Source organism: Sinohyriopsis cumingii, chromosome 9 (assembly GCF_028554795.1).
Source record: "Sinohyriopsis cumingii isolate HCF-2022 chromosome 9, ASM2855479v2, whole genome shotgun sequence".
Classification (NCBI taxonomy): Eukaryota; Metazoa; Mollusca; class Bivalvia; order Unionida; family Unionidae; genus Sinohyriopsis; species Sinohyriopsis cumingii.
The window spans coordinates 117,572,438-117,592,988 of record NC_142969.1 but is presented as its reverse complement, the minus strand read 5'-3'; the positions used below and the strand labels follow the sequence as shown (position 1 = coordinate 117,592,988).

The following is a 20,551-nucleotide window of genomic DNA, read 5'->3' as shown; positions in this document are numbered from 1 at the left end:
CTCTCTACACTAGACTTTGTATTGCTGACCTTATTGTTTGTCATGAAGCATTGAAGTTTCTCTACACTAGACTGTGTACTGCTGACCTTATTGTTTGTCATGAAGCATTGAAGTCTCTCTACACTAGACTGTGTATTGCTGACCCTATTGTTTGTCATGAAGCATTGAAGTCTCTCTACACTAGACTGTGTATTGATGACCCTATCGTTTGTCATGAAGCATTGAAGTCTCTCTACACTAGACTGTGTATTGATGACCCTATTGTTTGTCATGAAATATTTAAGTCACTCTACACTAGACTTTGTATTGCTGACCCCACTGTTTGTCATGAAACAATGAAGTCTCTCTACACTAGACTGTGTATTCCGGAAACTATTGTTTATATCATAAAGCAGTGCTGTCCAACTCGCGGCCCGCGGGCTGATTTTAAATGGCCCACCAGAGCTCGAGCAGCTATATAGTCGTGATTTTTAGTTTTCTGCTGCTGCCGTCGGCTTCAAGAAAAACATTTTTCAATGGCCCATGGTGTCAAAAGGTTGGACAGCACTGTCATTAAGTATTGACTTCTCTGTACACCAAACTGCGTGTTGATGACCCTATTAAATACGTCATGAAGTAATAAAGTCTCGGTACGCCAGATTAAGAGTTCACTGTCGATTGTGCTTACTACTGACCACATTTATGTTGCACTGAGCGTGCATACTATATAGCTCCTGGCCAAAACATTCATTAGGAATTTGCGTTTGCGTCAGTCGCAAATTACAAGCAATAAATCATTAACGCATATTTTCAGAATGATAACGGCTCCTTAAATGTTGTATATCATTTATACACTCCAGCTGATTCTTCGGCAAATGTACAAGTATGCTGATGATACAAATAAATAGTGTGGGGGTGGGGTGAGGTAGGCAATTAAGGATTGCGAGCAATTAATTTGGGATACTAGAAGGCTAGCATGAGGCTGGGGTGGGGAGGATGCTATTGATGGAGGAATTCAGTATACTAGAAGAATGACATGGGGTGGTGTTGTGTCAGTGGTGCTGGTAGTGGTATGTGTGTATTACAATTATGTTTGAGCGCATGCGTGTGTTATGTATGGCGTGGCTAGTGATCGATACAAGAAACAAGAATGCGGAGGTCTCATGTTGGTGAGGACGGTGGTGCGTGGGTAGTGATAAAGTACTTTTGGGATACTAGAATAAAGCATGAGTGTCAAATGCAGAGAGTCAGAAACAACGGTAAATCATAAAAGAACCAAGTACTATATTTCTGAAATGTTGTAAGTGTAACTAAATACAATTAAAGACATTTTATCCTTTGCAGTAATCTTAACACATATATCTGTCCACTATTTATCCTGTATAAAGTGTCTATCAAAATGTCAGAAATCAACAAAAGCCGTAACATGGTGTGCCGAGGAACGTCAGAGACAGACCATAACATGATGTGCCGAATAACACCAGAGACAGGCCATAACATAATGTGCTGAGTAACGTTAGAGATAGGCCTTAACATGATTTGCCAATGAACGATAGAGACAGGCCTTAACCTGATTTGCCGTGGAACATTACCGATAGGCCTTAACATGATGTGTCGAGTAACGTTAGAGACAGGCTTTAACATGATTTGCCGAGGAACGTTAGAGATAGGCCTTAACATGTTTTGCCAATGACCGTTAGAGAAAGGCCTTAACCTGATTTGCAGTGGAACGTTTGAGATATGCCTTAACATGATTTGCCGAGAAACGTTTGTGATCGACCTTAACATGATTCGATGAGGAATGTTAGAGACAGGCCTTAACCTGATTTGCCGTGGAACATTACCGATAGGCCTTAACATGATGTGCCGAGTAACGTTAGAGACAGGCTTTAACATGATTTGCCGAGGAACGTTAGAGATAGGCCTTAACATGTTTTGCCAATGACCGTTAGAGACAGGCCTTAACCTGATTTGCAGTGGAACGTTTGAGATATGCCTTAACATGATTTGCCGAGAAACGTTTGTGATCGACCTTAACATGATTCGATGAGGAATGTTAGAGACAGGCCTTAACCTGATTTGCCGTGGAACATTACCGATAGGCCTTAACATGATGTGCCGAGTAACGTTAGAGACAGGCTTTAACATGATTTGCCGGGGAACGTTAGAGATAGGCCTTAACATGTTTTGCCAATGACCGTTAGAGACAGGCCTTAACCTGATTTGCAATGGAACGTTTGAGATATGCCTTCACATGATTTGCCGAGAAACGTTTGTGATCGACCTTAACATGATTCAATGAGGAATGTTAAAGACAGGCCTTAACCTGAGTTTTACAGTGGAGCGTTAGAAATAGGCCTTAATATGATTCGATGAAGAACGTTAGAGACAGGCCTTAAACATAATTCTCCGAGTAACATTAGAGACAAAAGCCGTAACCTGATTTGCCGAGGAACGTTAGAGATAGGCCTTAACATGAGTCGATGAAGAATGCTTGAGTCAGGCGTTACCACGAGTTTTGCTAGTAGAGTTAGAGACAGACCTTAACGTGATTTGCCGCGTAACGTTAGAGACAGACCGTAACATGATTTGGCGATGAACGCTAGAGACAGGCCTTAAACATGATTTATCGAAGAACGTGAAAGATAGTCCTTAACATGATTTGATGAGGGTCATTAGAGACAGTCGTTACAATGATTTTTGCCGAGTAACGTTAGAGACAGTTTTAATTCCAATGATGTTTGAGAACGTATTCAATTTCAAGATTGGTCCTTCTTACAAAATTCTTTAAAAAAATTATCTTAAAATTGCAGTTTCTACACCCGTCATGTCTAAATAATATATATTTTACAAGATTTAATACCTACTAAAATTCTTCCATGTGCTTTTTGTGATTTCGTATATATATATATATTATTCTTGCGAGTTTTATCAGAATGCGTGCAACGTTTTATGCTTTGCAAAAGGTCCATAATGGATTGCATTTCATTCTGCAATCTACCTATGCATAAATTTGATTTTCTCACAGTTTTGATCACGTTGGATTCTGTCTGAAACAATCATGATTTTCCCCAAAGTTTTGGTACATTCATTACACACGTTGCTTTCATAAATCTTTCCATCTGTGCCGCTGATTAGATATTTATTTACGTACAATTTTAGGTATATATTTGTACACTTTTAAAACTATTTCATTAAAGACATATGCTATTGTCAAATAAACAAAATGTTAAAAAAAAAAGACTCAAGTATGCTCTAGTAGGAACTTTTTATATGATTTAACTGTTTTCCAATTTTCTGGTCGTCTACAGAGTCATGTTGAATACAATCCACATCTTCCAAAACAATACAAGCAGAATCTTTACAGCACACTCACCCCATGACCTTATGGACACTAACCATTTGGTTTAACAGGTCTAGCTCTATGTTCTATGTAAGTGAGAACAGGCATTTGTGTTTATGCAAATTAATTAAATGATTATTTACAGGACTTAAAACCAGTTTTAGATTTTGAAAATGCTGATGATATTAGAGACAAGATAGTAGATTAAGTTTCACTAATTATCAAGAGTATCTTGTATAAATATTTTAAAGAAATAGCTATTTAATACTTGAAAGCTGACAATCTTTGCCAACCCTAACACTTAAACTACATTGATTTAACATTTATATTTTGAGGAAGAGGTTGAAAGTGAGCGTGAGTCTGATTTTTATGTTTTCAAATCAACTTCTAGACAACTCATTAGTGAGATATTAAATGTTTAGTTTAATGTAGGAAACACAGATCTGTGTACCAGATACGATCAAGCCAGTTATAGAAATATGATATAAGGATGTCTCCCGTGAAGTCAAGGCTGATATATATATATATATATATATATATATATATATATATATATATATATATATATATATATATATATATATATATATATGCAGAAAGAGGCAGAAATGGTTAGAGCAGCGGCAATAATAATACCCGAACACCGGATTACACTCGGAGGCAGACTCTCGGATGACTGTTCCATCTATACAGCAGAATTCTGGGCAATAAATAAGGCACTTAAATGGATAAAACCCCAAACATACAACCAAAACGCTATTATAACAGACTATCTAAGTGTACTCAAATCCTTAGAGACTGCCACAACAAAAGGCAGAAGTAACATGCTAGAAGAAACAATGATATCCATCAAAGAGATTGAAGGAAAACAGCAAAGTGTCGAATTCCTATGGGTGCTCTCGCATATTAATCTAACAGGAAACGCCAAAGGTGACCAACAAGCAAAACTGAACCTCATGAACAACTCACTAACACATCTTGATTACAGTGCACAAAAGGTATATAGTCAAATAAGAATTAAAATAAACAAGAAATGACAACAACTCTGGGAAAATACCAACAAGGGCAGACACCTATTCCAGCTACAAAATGATGTCAACAGAACTATCACAAACAGCTAAAGACATAAATACCACTGACCTCCGCGTTATTAATAGGATAAGAACTGGAACAACTTTACTAAAAAGCAGTTTTGGAAAACACCTCAACAAAGAAACAAAACAAACCAAAACACGAACTGCCCCCATTGTTCAACAATGGAAACATTGGACCATGTTTTTAACACCTGCCCCAAATATCATAATCAACGAACTAACTTCCAAAAACTTTTTTTAAAATAAGGCATGTAACAAAAACATCGAAACTACATGCAAAAAAATAATATGGTACCTTACGCAAATTAACAAATACGACAAATATATAACAAACATAAGAAAATAAAAACATAACAGCGAACGAAACATCAAGCATTAGACAGGTAAATAAACAAAATAAACAAATTCAACCCTATCATAACCAGAAAACAGGTTGACAAACTGAAATTTAGGGAATAAAAAAGACTAGATGTTCTTGAAAAGTCCTTGCGACCCGAAGACTCGGCAAAGACATGTCTTATAAAATTAGACTTAGCCTGGAAAAATAACATCATACAAATAACTCAATGAAAAACTATAATTAACCTAAATAACACAAACAAAAACTAGAAATAACCAAACAAAAACAAAAATAGATCTAGCCTGAAAATAACACCACAAGAATAAACATAGCCACAATCAAATCAATACATCAACCACCAGACACGACTAAAGCGGTAAGGTAAGACCGCTAGCCAAAAGGCAAGTCCATATCACTTTACAACTTTTAAAAATAATGTGTGTATGTATAGGTATATGTAAGTGTTTGTATATATTACTAATTATAAACTTCGCCCACTGCATGTCTGCATGTGTTCAGGCTACTAATACAATAATAAACAAACATGTCTGACAAAACAAAATTTAACTCTCCCACTCCACTATGCAAGAAACAATAATATATAGAAGGTGGCTAACCCCGCCACCAGGCCCGGTTTTTCAAGGCGACCAAGATTGGCAATGTGTAAACAAACAGCACTAAGCCTTAGGTCCCCACAAGAATTAAGAATATAAGGTGACAAAAGACTAGTCATCAGGCCCACCGCACAAAGCGGAAATAAAATACATAACAGATATACAGATCCCAAACTATTAAAACACAACATTTAAATTCCAACATTACCCACAAGACCAACACATTATGAAAAACAAAATTTAGAGGCACAATGTAATTTCAGAATTCCAGTAAGTAAAAAGAAATAAAAGCCCATGAACCAGACGGACCAGTCGCAAACATCATCCCGGACTACAACATTGAAAGTCGAGTTGGAACCAAAACACCTTCAGAATATCAGAAAGAAGACAGAGAAGAAAAAGAAAGGAAAAAAGAAGAAAAAGAAGACCGACATCGACTTTCAAATTGCATTCTTACACGAGGTTCTTCCTTTGACTTATGAAGTCCTCTTTTGATAAAACCTCTGTCCCCCAAATCCTGATTGATCCTTTGATTACCAACATCAAAATTCAAAACCAAAAGAGAAGAAAAGAAAAAAAAGGACCAAAAAAAAAACAACAGTATATTGGGTGCCTGACACCCAGGTGATTGGTACCATTTAGAAATGTAAAAGTACACTAAGTACACAAAATTCCAGTCTATCGTTAAAATAATAAATATATAATGTCAGGCGCAGATATCACAAGACCAAAAAACCCTTACCAGTTACACCGGTAATTAAGTGGCTTCATACTATGCCGCCACATTCCCCCCACGTTGACCTTGAAGTCGTTCTCGAATGTCAACCAGATCCAGCTCTCAGAGCGGTCGAACCCTGTTCCAAACCTGGTCCCCAGCTGCTGAGAATCGGGCGGCGAGCCCCCATTGGTATTGGGATAGGTGAAAACGTTTAAGTGTCACGATCGGGAATCGGACCCGGTTTATCTGTCTCACGGCCAGGCTTGGTTAGCAAGTAGCCTTATATACCTATACAGTTACAGTATTAAAACTGTGTACTCAGGGTCATTGTACTTTATGCTGTCCAACTGAAAACTGTAGACTTCATTCATGTGACAGGTAAAAACAACATCCAAACTTTCAGAAGAAGAAATGTATATTTAACGTATTTCTTTCTTTCTTTCTTTCTTTCTTTCTTTCTTTCTTTCTTTCTTTCTTTTAAAGGATCCGGAAATATTGAATAAATAATTTTGTGCATTTGAAATTTCTTCAAAGTAATAATCTTCAAAATAATGGCTGGAGAACCAGTTAACGTCATTACTGATTTATGTGACTAGTATTTGGTAACGTAAACAAATTCCGTACACTTATAAATTGATTAGACTTTCGCCAGTTCGACACTTACTAGTATCTACTTCCACTATCTTTTTACTTGCGACTCGGTGCGATGACGCAGGATTGGCACGTATCCGTGATATGCCAGGCTCAAACAAAAATACAAAAATAGCTTAGGACTAAAAGCAGACCATTGGTTCTTGTGTATAATGTATTTTGCGCACTTCCCGTCTGTCAGCCTTTTTTTTTTTTACCACATGGGGTGCTAAAGCTTGGAAATGTATATACAGTTAGAAATATACATCAATGCCCCACTAACTCCTTGCTCCTTCCCCTTTCTCGTATATGCCGAACATAAAGTTTATACCTGACTTTCATACAAGTTGTATACTGCAGCGAAAATGAACCATATTTACTCGCTTATAAGTCGAGTCCAATTGCAAACTGCACAGATCCAGATCTGCCCGCACATCATGTGCCGGCAAATTTAGATCTGTGCAGTTTGTTAGGAATACACAATATAACAAACAACATAGACCCTGGTCTGCAGGCGCGTTATGCTACGGCAGATCAGGATCTTTGTTGTTTGAAGTCTAACATGATTTATAAGTGAGTAGGATGGTACCCTGAATGACTCCGTCTTTTAACATGCGAAAATTATACGCAAAGTATTATGCAAAAAAAATAATATGGAAATCAGGCACAATCGATGAATTTACGGAGGATGCATTTAAATTCACTTTAGTTATAAGTAAATACGATTAAAGAGGCGATAGTGATGTTGTTAACGTTGTTGCTGTCGTTCTTGTTGCTTTAATTGTTGTGTTGTTGTTATTTCATTCATGCAGAAAGTATACATTTACCATTTGCATGAATCATTATTTGTATGCAAATGAATCCAGCGTAATTCAGTTTTAAATGCAGTGTTTATCCGTTGGTTTATGACTCAGAATGTATGCCCCGTCATGTTTTCATATATGACCTTAAGTGTGTCTTCCTGACCGATTATTATTATTATTATTATTATTATTACAAACTAATTACAGTACTACGAATACGACTATATCTGACGAATATATATATATATATATATATATATATATATATATATATATATATATATATATATATATATATATATATATATATATATATATATATATATATATATATATATATATATATATATACAGTGTGTGTGTGTGTGAACTGTCAAAATTAAACAATTAGTCGTTCATCGTTCAAAGTTTCTTACCTGAATAGCGTGGTTTGATCCGACAATCCCAATAATTGTTAGCTTGAATCGCAGTAAGCAGAAAAGATAAAATTCAAATTCAGAATAGTCAGTCTCTTCTTTTACAGAACAGGATTTGCACGAGCACTAACAAACTCCTCAAATGACATTCTCTAATCCGCAAATGTCGGCATCTATATGCTGAGGGAGGGGAAAAAAGCCAGTATATCCTCTCGTAACCTTTTTCTGAAGAACCGATTAGTGTAGTAAGAAAGAGAACGTGAGCAGTGATGATTGTAGGGCAATGAAACTTAGCTCTCGGTGCGTACGTAGGACTGTATGTATACACGACCAGATTTTCTAATGAACAGCGTGGCTCAAGGGCTTTCAGAGTACTCAAGACAGATTATTTTTTGGATTTTTGAACGATAGTTTGAACACCTCAACGTTCACATGCACGGCTGGATATTATGTACAGTTCAACTCTGTGTGCGTGTGTGCGCGCGCGCGCGTGTGAGCGTGTGCGTATGTGTGTGTATGTGTGTGTTTTCAACCATTTCGGATGTAACTTATTTTTATTGTAGCAATATAGATGAAAAAATAATAACCTATGTTAAAACAATGGGCAAGGACAAAGAACGCAACAACAACACACAAAAAAATCATGAAAGAGACGAGTGTATCTCTTCTGATCAAAATCCTATTGCTTGTTTATCATTCCGTATGTCTATCTATCTGTCTGTGTCTATATAAATTGTCATTTTTATCTATTGATTTATAAGTCTGTGTATATGTCTATCGATCTATCTGCTTGACCGTCCGTTTGTCTGCATATATTTCGATCGACTTATATATCAGTCTTTCTCTGTGACTGCTAATCGATCATCTCTCTGTTTTAGAGTATATTCTATTATCTGTCTTCCTGTCTGTTTCTGTATTTGTGTTTTTTTCTGTCTGTCTATCTGTTTTTAGATTTATTTGTTTATTTGTCTTTATGTATGTATGTATGTATGTATGTATGTATGTATGTATGTATGTATGTACGTCCGTACGTAGGTAGGTAGGTAGGTAGGTGGGTAGGACTAATATTAATATGCATTTGTGTCGGTACGGACGGTTGGGTGGATGGGTAGATGGGCAAAAGGATCATCAAGGATGGTTTTATTTATAAATGCAATATCACACGGTATATATGTGTATTATCCTATTCAAATGCCTAGAAATAAGATTGTATATAAACAAACAGTCTTCCATTACATAAGTATTTAAGAAATTTAATAGTACATCTGTCATCGGGTTAGAGCATGGGGAATGTTTATTTGTATCTATATCATTAATTTGTACCCCATTTAAAGAAAAAGTGGGGGCCCCGAGTGGCCGAGTGGTCTAAAGCGCTCTCCGTTACGGATCACTGCCATCTCACCTCTGTCTGCGTGGGTTCGAGTCTCGAATTCAGCCAACGTGGGTATGTGAGAAAGCTTGCCAGTAGCTTCTCGTGGGTCGGTGGTTCTTTACGGGGTTTTCCCGGGTTCTTCCTCCACCATTAATACTGGCCGCCATGTATAGCCTTTCGTGTGCTGAAAAATGGCGTTAAACCCCACCACAACAACAACAAAAAGAAAAAAGCATGTATGTAAATACTGCTGACAGTTATCCTACACCGTATGATTGTTTTTGATAGAGAATTAGCCCGAGGAATATAAATCTATTTTTTATGTCCCTCCGTCCGTCTGTGTTTATTTTTCGGTTCGCTGCATATATTAATCAGACCGTAAAGTGAACTAGGCAACAACACTGAACTTGTCCAGGATAAATCTTGATAAGTTAAATAAATATATAAGTGAAATTAAAAGAAAAAGAAATTTAAATGTGTACCTTTTGATGAAAGTACAAACTATATGGACTATGAGTAAAAAGGAACGTTGATCCAGTAAACAATATTATAAGCTATTCCCTATCAAGACTCGGCCAGCTAGAAGTGACTACAGTTTTCCAAACGTCTTTTCATGGTTTGAAAAAGAGCAGACAAAGTCTCTGCCTTTACAACCGAGATTCATGTAACAGAAGTAGACTGATATATGTCAAACAGAGACTGTTTATAACTGGCTCATACTGTACGCCTTTAAGCTTCAGTTCTTTAAGTGACTCTACACACCTTTAAGCTTCATTTCTTTAAGTGACTCTGCATACCTTTAAACTTCAGTTCTTTAAGTGACTGCACAACTTTAAGCTTCAGTTCTTTAAGTGACTCTGCACACCTTTAGGCTTCAGTTCTTTAAGTGACTCTACACACCTTTAAGCTTCAGTTCTTTAAGTGATTGCACACCTTTAAGTTTCAGTTCTTTAAGTGACTCTGTACACCTTTAAGCTTCAGTTCTTTGAAGATACCTTTTTCTGTACTGTTTTAAGAGAAACGCAGAAAAAATCCACGAATGTCTTAATTAGCAGAAAATCCAAGTAAATTAACGTCACACGGATTTATTAAAAGATAAAATATAAAGTATATGTCCAAAAATCAACATGATACAGAAGACCCATAATTTAATATTCTAATTAGGAATAATGGTTAATTACATGAAGGTGGCAAAGGTGAATGACAAAAAGACTGAAATTCGCGTGAACATATCCCCTCAACCTATTAATCCGCATGTTTTTGCATAAGGTTGGAAACTTGTTTCCGGTAGGGGAAATCATTGTGATGACAAGTACATTATTTGCATTTTGTGTGAAGTTTTCAATATCATTAAACTTCAAATCGTTTAAAATCAAGCTAAGAAAATCGGAGAAATAAATGCCACAATGAATATGACAGCTTCCAAAAGAAAACACAATGCAGTTTCATTCATCACTGAAGTTGAAGTGTCTTTAGGGTTAACTAACAAGTAAATCTCGTCTTCCTATGAACAATCGCCGACTTCGGATTGGTTGACAAGATCTGGTCGATTTTTAATTGAATGATATCATTCATGACGTCAATGATACTACTAGGAATACAACTGTGGATATTCTGTGACGAAAGATTTTCTGATTTTATGTAGTACATTGTACATTAAACCAGTCAAATCATATCACGTGCGGATTCAAATGGAACGCCGACCATTACTATTGCTGTATAAAAAATTGCGAAACCTCATGTGATTCCCAGGCGTACAAGAAGCTTGTCGATCATTCAGGCCTTATGCTCATCACCTCAATGTATCATACACAAATTCAAATCGTTTTAATCCCAAAAAATTTCAACCATTTTATTGACATTTTCAGAATTCACTAAATAATTAACACTAATTCACATAGGGCAAATGTTAACATTAAATGCCATGAGTCTATATCATGTGCTAGTAGTTAAGGGGGGAGATATGGCATAAATATCCAAACAGGTTCTTAATGCGTTTAATATATTACTGAATTTAATATGTCTATTCAAATATAAAATGTGGAAACATATTATATACTATCAGACAGCATGGTGCTATGTGACATAGACCTGACTTTCAAAACATTTTGTATAAATTCCTAAACATTCAATATATTAAACGTTTTCATCATATAGAACGGATAGCAAGAAATTATACAGTTTTGATAATCACATGCCTGTATAGCTGATTTTTTTTTAAAATTGGGACTATAGATAGTATCGTCATGGGTCACATCAACTGCCAGAGGACTCGAGGTAAAACACTACCACCTCCACCCCATTGTTGGCGCTTTGCATAAGCATCCGCAATCAGTATTTTGAAATCATTAAAGCTGAAGAAGGAAACAAATAGACTCCCGGGTAACGTTTTACGCCGCAACAAAACCAGTCTACATTTTCAATCATATACAAGATATGTGTTTTTTTTTTTTTGTTTTTGTTTTGTAAACCAAATTCCGTGTGTCCGTAAGTCTGTTTTTCAGGAATTTAAAATCCAACGGTCTATTTCAGGACCACTAAGTATTCTTGGTTGGCATATATACCGACAGATTAGCAACTAGAAGTACGTACGTGACTTGAAAAGGTCTGGAATTCAAAGCTGTGAAACAAGAGATCGATGACTATACCAAAGACGCCATAGGTGACAGAAGAAACAAAGGAGAAAATATGAACTTTGTTTTCAAAATTTGACATTTTGTTCTACTGTACCAAGAAAACAATTTTAATGTGCATAAAATGTATGTCGTTATTAGTGATTGTTTCAGAATTTTCTAAACTACTCAACAGTTACGGCTACATCTTCTGTTCTCATAGTAGTGGCGAAAGGACAGATTGTCAAAGTTGGGAGGCGCTTATATTCGCCACCCGTTTTACAGGCTGATTGTTCGATCAAGTGGTTTAGGGAAAACAGAATTTGTCCAACATTAGAGCGAACACAGATCACTTTTATTAGAGAGTGTTCCACAAGGTATTGTGTGGTGTTACAAAGTGACACTTAGCTTACATGTTACTCAAAAAATTTAGTGAAGATTTCATTACATTTCTAGAAGTTCGAGATTTTGGCTAAAATAATGAGAAACACTTTGGCTGAATTATACTTACGACGATTTACTTGCAATATGCGATTTTACTAATTGAATAAAACTTATCAGTGTCAATTATTTGAGTTTTCGTACGGATTTGTTTCGCGATTGCTGTACAGAAGAAGGTGATGAAAGAGGTAAAGTGATTTACATGTCACTTTCCTCGGTTTTGTATGTCTAAAACCACTATACCCTAAACAAAATTCACTTTTTTTTTCATTCTGACAGTATTCAAAATATTAATTCCTTCACATCTTTCCTCTTGTAAATTGATTCGTGCACGTTATGTCAAGATGCAAGAAAAGTAAAATGCATGATTGCGTTCACATTTGTAAGAAACCAGGCTCAGTTGTTATGATTTTTACTTTGACATCACGTCAATAAATAGAAAGAACCATTCACATTCCTCATGAAGCTAAGCCTTATTTTGACAAATATAATGTAAATCTGGCACAGAAACATTATTTTGACTAATATAATGTAGGTCTGGCACAAATAGCTGATCCAAGACTCGATACAAAAACCACAAAGCAAATCAAAGTAGATGGAAGTGGATCTATTACCGCTTTCATTACTCTTTCCCTATCACGACGGGATCTTAATGCCTTATTTAAAAAGCAAAACATAATCCCTAATTTAAAAAAAAAAACAAGAAAAATATGAGAACTGTACTGAGTTCACACACTAAATTATCTCATAAAAATAGAAAATCAAAAAGAAAGAAAATGACCTCTTCAAGAAAGAGAGGTACTGAAGTACCAACTCACATGTATTCCCAAAAAACGTAACATCAATCTTTGATCAACTCCTTCGTTATTTATCTTGCCAGCTAACCCCGATATAAGACTCGTGTTTCCCTGTTGACAAAGAAAAGGAACTCATCTCTGAAAGGACTTTTCCTTCTTTAGCTGCTCTGAGTCATAGAAGGTACCGTGCTTAGCTTTGAAAATCAAAACACATCAACGCTGCTCCATCTTTGATTGATGTACTCACGGTGCCCAAATTATTTATGTTCTAAGTTCTTTCTCTTCCGTAAGGGTTTTAGAAACCGGTTTCCCCATCACCTTGTATATAGGAAATTGTTAGCATTTTTTAAAATCGACATTAGTCAACACTGAAAACGTAAGATCTTTCAATATATGAATTGTTTAAATAACAAGACAAGGCGAAAGACGACTGTAAAGACAAATGTGACAAAAAGAGGAAAAACCATAATATTCCACATTTCACATCGAAATTGTAATTTATACGTCATTTTTGTAATATAAATGGATGAACAGTTTTTTAAAAAGTTATGTTACAAGAAGTTTTACTTAAAAAAGAAACAAAGAAGCATGGTATGTTCTATCTTTGGGGAATTGGCAATGAAGAAGCTTGGTAGCTAGCTTTACACCTATGCGACCCGAGTTTCGCCCTCGAGGCAGCCATTTACCAGAGTCCGTGATAGCCCATACATGGTCGGTAGCTTACTTCGAGTTTTTCGGTATCGACCATTTCAAGACTGCTGTATGAATTGTTAGAGGCTACACAACAAATTTTAATAATGTTGTACAGATGCTTTTTTTCTTGACCAAAAGATTTTTTACTCAAGGGTGAATATTATAGAATATTTAAATAATGACGTCGCAGACAAACTGGAATTATGTTAACTTACATGCTATACATATAATCGTATATACTCATAACGTGTCTGACTTTGTATCTTAACCAGGTGTGAAATTGGGACACAGGTGGAACATGTATATCATTAAGACTGTTTTCATCAATTAGCCCTCGGCATGTTACAGAATGTTTTCCTTGTCATCACTAAAGAATTTAAGAAATATCAAGATGTGACGCACTTTTAAGATGCACTTTTGAGGGTAAGGATATTTCACCTTTTAGAAATTTACAAACTAGCACACAAGCCACAACTAGAGTCAACCACTACAACCGACATTGCTTTGAAGTTGACAAAAACTGATGCAACTACTACTACTACTACTTTTACTACTGCTGCTAATACAAGTACTTCCTTCTACTACCATTTATACAACTGGGCGCCGCTGTGACACAGACTTAAAATTAGGGGATAGAGGGTTAGAATCATGCCTAAACCCTGTGGTGCATCTTTTGGCTTGGCACTTTACTCCTATTGCCTGCGGATTAGTCTTTTGTGTGCTGATGGAGCCGTTGAACACAAATCAATAAATCAATCGTTCAATCCATGCCTCTCCTTTTTAAAAGGTGCTACTATGAATAAATTCTCAATGAGTTTTAAGGTAAATTAGAACTGGTTTAATTTCATGGGAAAGAAAGTCTTGTGTCAGACAAGTAATCAAAAGTACAATACCATTCATTGCAGCAAAAGACACACACAAATATTACTTTAACGGGATATGAACAAAAATATTACAAAATCAGCATACGTTATTTTCTTCCGTTGTTGTTGTTAGGTGTTTAATGCCATTTTTCAGCAAATGACAGTCTATACAGAGCGGCCAGTGTATTTGGCGGATGAATTACCTGAAAAAACCCTGGATGAATTATCAGGAAGCTACTGGCAAATTTTCTAATATACTCACGTTCACAGAGCCTATGACTCGAACACGCGCGGAAAGAGGTATGATGTCAGTAGTTTGTAAAGGCGAGCGCCTTAGACCACCCGAGGCACCGATTCTCATAGCTGACAAATGTTTTCGTTTCGGCTCTTCGTTTGACTCTTCATACACATCAGGGAAGAGGTGGGAGAGTCACATTTCAAATTCTACTTCTCTTCTTCTTTTATTTTTGCTTTCTTTTTAGCTTTATTTCAAAATGGAAAAGCTATGCAAATACCTAAATCTGACTTATAGAAATAAACACGTGCACAGAAGCATTGATGGAAATAAATACGTGCATGTAAGTATTGACAGAAATAAATACGTGCACACAATCATTGATGGAAATAAATACGTGCACATAAGCATTGATAGAAATAAATACGTGCATGTAAACGTTGCTTTCTAGTGTCCTATTACATAACCTATGATAGTTTTATAATAGTATAGACTCAATTATTGCATATGTAGAAAGAACATAAATGTCCCGGACTTCTCAATAACTAACGGTAGATAAGGTGAGATCATACATCCTGGTAGCATTATGTTACATCCGGTGTCTAATATTTTACTTGATCTACATCCGGTGACAAATATTACACGTGGAGTGTGATATTATACTTGGGGTAAATAATGGGTCAGATAGTATACTTTGAATACAATATTATACTTGGGGAATATAATGGATCCAATATTATATTTGGGGTACAATATTATACATAGGGTATATAATGGGTCATATAATATACTTGGAGTACAATATTATACTTGGGGTATATATCAGATAGTATACTTGGGGTACAATATTACACTTGGGGTATATAATGGATCAGATAGTATACTTGGGGTATATAATGGATCAGATAGTATACTTGGGGTACAATATTATACATAGGGTATATAATGGGTCAGATATTATACTTGGAGTACAATATTATACTTGGGGTATATAATGGATCAGATAGTACACTTAGGGTACAATATTATACATGGGGTATATAATGGATCATATAGTATACTTGAAGTACAATATTATACTGGGGCCCCGAGTGGACGAGTGGTCTAAAGCGCTCTCCGTTACGGATCACTGCCATCTCACCTCTGTCTGCGTTGGTTCGAGTCCAAGGCTCGGCTAGCGTGGGTACGTGGGAAAGCCTGCCAGTAGCTTCTCGTGGGTCGGTGGTTCTTCCCTGGGTTTTTCAGGGTTCTTCCTCCACCATTAATACTGGCCGCCATGTATAGCCTATCGTGTGCTGAAAAATGGCGTTAAACACTACAACAACAACAACAACAACAATATTATACTTGGGGTATATAATGGATCATAGTATACTTGGGGTACAATATTATACTTGGGGGACACACTGGGCCTGATATAATTTTTAAAGTACATCCAAATCTGCCAAATTTAGTGCCTTCGGAGAGGAACTGAAGCGGAGAAAATTCTGCAAGTTCCACGTGTCTTGCTTGATTCTAATGGGACTTTGAGCTTGAGCGTGGCTGCTCAATAATAATACAGGGTCCAACCCTTTGCCAGGAATTGCCCCACCCCCCACTTTGAGATGATTATGTAATGATGCACTCGTGGATAACTAACTTTGTAACTCCGCTACGAAAACTTATCTATCATTCATGGCTGGTATAAAAAAAAAAGCCGCAACAACTGGAAACAATCTACAAGTATTACCTATTACGGTTGACAGCAGCAAGCTTGTGATAGTACAAAACCTGTATCAACTTGTCAACCTTTAAAATTATAGATCTTAAAGACCTTAACCAACCAATCGCCAGAAGATAAAACTGCCCAATCGACGTGATATAGAAACGGACTAATTGCCATGATATAAAAATTGACCAATCGCCAAAAAAGAGAAATATAAAGACAAGTGAATGCTAAATAGTCACGCTAAAATAATTTTGTTCAGTTATACAGACAGTCTAACTGTCAGGTTTCTCACTGTAATTACCTCAATTTACTACATTCCTTCTGTCAGCGATTTTGCTCACTTGAGTTGTATTTACGTAATTATTTTCTCTCAAAAAAGGCTTAAGACTGGGTTAGCTGTATTGCCCCCCTCCCCCAAAAATCAACAATAAAAAAAACACGAAGGACTGACAAATGGTGTTGGATTGGTAGACGGCGATCCGACATTTGTGGCGACATCGCAAGCAGGAAAGTTTATTATCTAGAGACAAGTGTGTAAAAGTATCTCCAAACACTTTCAGCCTTACGAATGGGTGATGGTGAAAATCACTAAATCAGATATAATTGCTGAAGTAAAGCATAGGAATAAAGAAAATAAAGCATATGAATGAACTTTATCCACATTTCTAATAGCACAAATGCATTCCTAGAGAAGTTACAGTTAAATTTAGATTATGGAGGCTTCTTGAAAAATTTAATTGCTTTTTTGTTGTTGTAAAGAATATAAGATATTACCGGCGATAGTAGATCGTGTTAAACATATTGGCACCGTACAGACGTTTTGGCACCGTACAGACGTTTTGGCACCGTCTTGAGACGCATTGGCACCGTACAAACACTTTACACATGGCATACAGCAATGTTCATGGTTACGGTAACATTTCAATTTCTTGAAAGCTACAAAAACACGTAACTGTAAATAGAGATAAACAAGTGGAATGATTTTATGGAAACTAGCGAGAAAAAGAATAGCCGTGGATAGTGATCGACTTCTGTTCATCCAACTACTGTAGATAGCTTCATATATTAATACACAAACACATATATACACGCCATTGATACTTGTATGATATTAATACAAACATAGATATATACACATCATTAATACTTGCATGATATTAATACACACACAGATATATACACACCATTAATACTTGCATGATATTAATACACACAGAGAAATATACACGCCATTAATACTTGTGTGATATTAATACACACACAGAAATATACACGCCATTAATACTTGTGTGATATTAATACACACACAGATATATACACACCATTAATACTTGTATGATATTAATACACACACAGAAATATACACGCCATTAATGCTTGTGTGATATTAATACACACACAGATATATACACACCATTAATACTTGCATGATATTAATACACACGCAGAAATATACACGCCATTAATACTTGTATGATATTAATACACACACAGAAATATACACACCATTAATACTTGATTGATATTAATACAAACATGGATATATATACAAAACCAATAATACTTGTGTGATATTAATACACACACAGATATATACACGCCATTAATACTTGTATGATATTAATACACACACAGATATATAAATACCATTAATACTTGTATGATATTAATATACACACAGATATATACACACCATTAATACTTGTATGATATTAATAGACACAGAGAGATATATACACAACATTAATACTTGTATGATATTAATACACAAACATAGATATATACACACCATTAATACTTGTATGATATTAATACACACACAGATATATACACACCATTAATACCTGTATGATATTGATACACACACAGATATATACACACCATTAATACTTGTTGATATTAATACACACACATATATATACACGCCATTAATACTTGTATGATATTAATACACACACAGATATATAAATACCATTAATACTTGTATGATATTAATATACACACATATATACATACCATTAATACTTGTATGATATTAGTAGACACAGAGAGATATATACACGCCATTAATACTTGTATGATATTAATATACACACAGATATGTACACACCATTAATACTTGTATGATATTAATAGACACAGAGAGATATATACACGCCATTAATACTTGTATAATATTAATACATAAACATAGATATATACACACTATTAATACTTGTATGATATTAATACAAACACAGATATATACACACCATTAATACTTGTATGATATTAATAGACACAGAGAGATATATACACAACATTAATACTTGTATGATATTAATACACAAACATAGATATATACACACCATTAATACTTGTATGATATTAATACACAAACATAGATATATACACACCATTAATACTTGTATGATATTAATACACACACAGATATATACACACCATTAATACCTGTATGATATTGATACACACACAGATATATACACACCATTAATACTTGTTGATATTAATACACACACAGATATATGCACGCCATTAATACTTGTATGATATTAATACACACACAGATATTTAAATACCATTAATACTTGTATGATATTAATATACACACATATATACATACCATTAATACTTGTATGATATTAATAGACACAGAGAGATATATACACGCCATTAATACTTGTATGATATTAATATACACACAGATATGTACACACCATTAATACTTGTATGATATTAATAGACACAGAGAGATATATACACGCCATTAATACTTGTATGATATTAATACACAAACATAGATATATACACGCCATTAATACATGCATGATATTAATAGACACAGAGAGATATATACACACCATTAATACTTGTTGATATTAATACACACATATATATATATACACACCATTAATACTTGTTTGATATTAATATACACACACAGATATGTCACACACAGTTTCACCTCCTCCAAAGAAATGAATAGTTAGTTACGATAGTGACACAGCTCTCTAATTACACATGAATAATCTAAAGAAAGATGTTACTCTTCGTTACAGCTTGTACTAAGTTTAACTACAGTACAGTAGAGCTGAGTAGCCAATATCGTTTTACTATTTACAATATAACTTTTCAAAATTGGAACTGATGAAAATAAAACAGTTTCTGGTAATAAATATTAATTATTTATTGACAATTTCATATAACATCCATATATTAAATGTGATAATACCTCATTATTATACGACGTTTTATGTTGTTATTTTTCTTTGCTCACGCGTATAAACTGTGTACTTCGGACGCAACGGTTACACCACAGCCCTCATTAACATATTAATATTATTGCGCCGCATGTAAACATTGGACGTGAGCGCTAGTGCAGAATTCTTTTTACTTTAAAGGAAAACATTGGGTGAGAAAAAAAATCTACGTTGGGGTTTTGACCGAGACAAGGAAATCCCAGTCGCGGGTTTATATTATATGTCTCAAAACTTGGCCAAGCCTCGTTGGGAGACAAATAATATAAACCTGCGACTGGGATTTCCTTGTCTTGGCTCAAGCCCCAACATAGATTATATATATACACCATTAATAATAAAAACTTCTTCTTTTCCCAAATATTTGATAAAAATATTTTATTCAGTACTATTTGCATGACGGGGTACATTGGACATTCTTTCCTCTTACATGCGGATCCTCAAATCAAAATATTATTTAATGGCAAGAGACAAATTATTCGTACTTTAAAAATTATATTAAAATATGCTCTTCACTGCGTGGTCAAAAAGGCTTTCTTATGATATAAATTGGGAAATGTTTAGAGATATTTCATTTTTTAGAGGAGATAAAAGGAACACAAATATTAGCCGTCAGAGTGGATATGAAAATTATTA

General features: G+C 35.1%; 1 protein-coding gene across 6 annotated transcripts in view; it reads right to left on the bottom strand.

The window, feature by feature from the left end:
- The window catches only part of LOC149792537 (tetraspanin-18-like), a 136,967-nt gene extending 128,663 nt beyond the window's left edge, over nucleotides 1-8,304 (bottom strand). For 2 of the 6 annotated variants that reach the window (XM_089971179.1, XM_089971177.1), the window contains exon 1: nucleotides 7,938-8,304. The gene's annotated coding sequence lies outside the window, so the exon portion shown is untranslated. The remainder of the gene's footprint in view (nucleotides 1-7,937) is intronic. The other 4 variants (XM_089971176.1, XM_089971184.1, XM_089971181.1 and 1 more) reach the window with 4 other exon arrangements.
- Nucleotides 8,305-20,551: the final 12,247 nt, after the last annotated feature.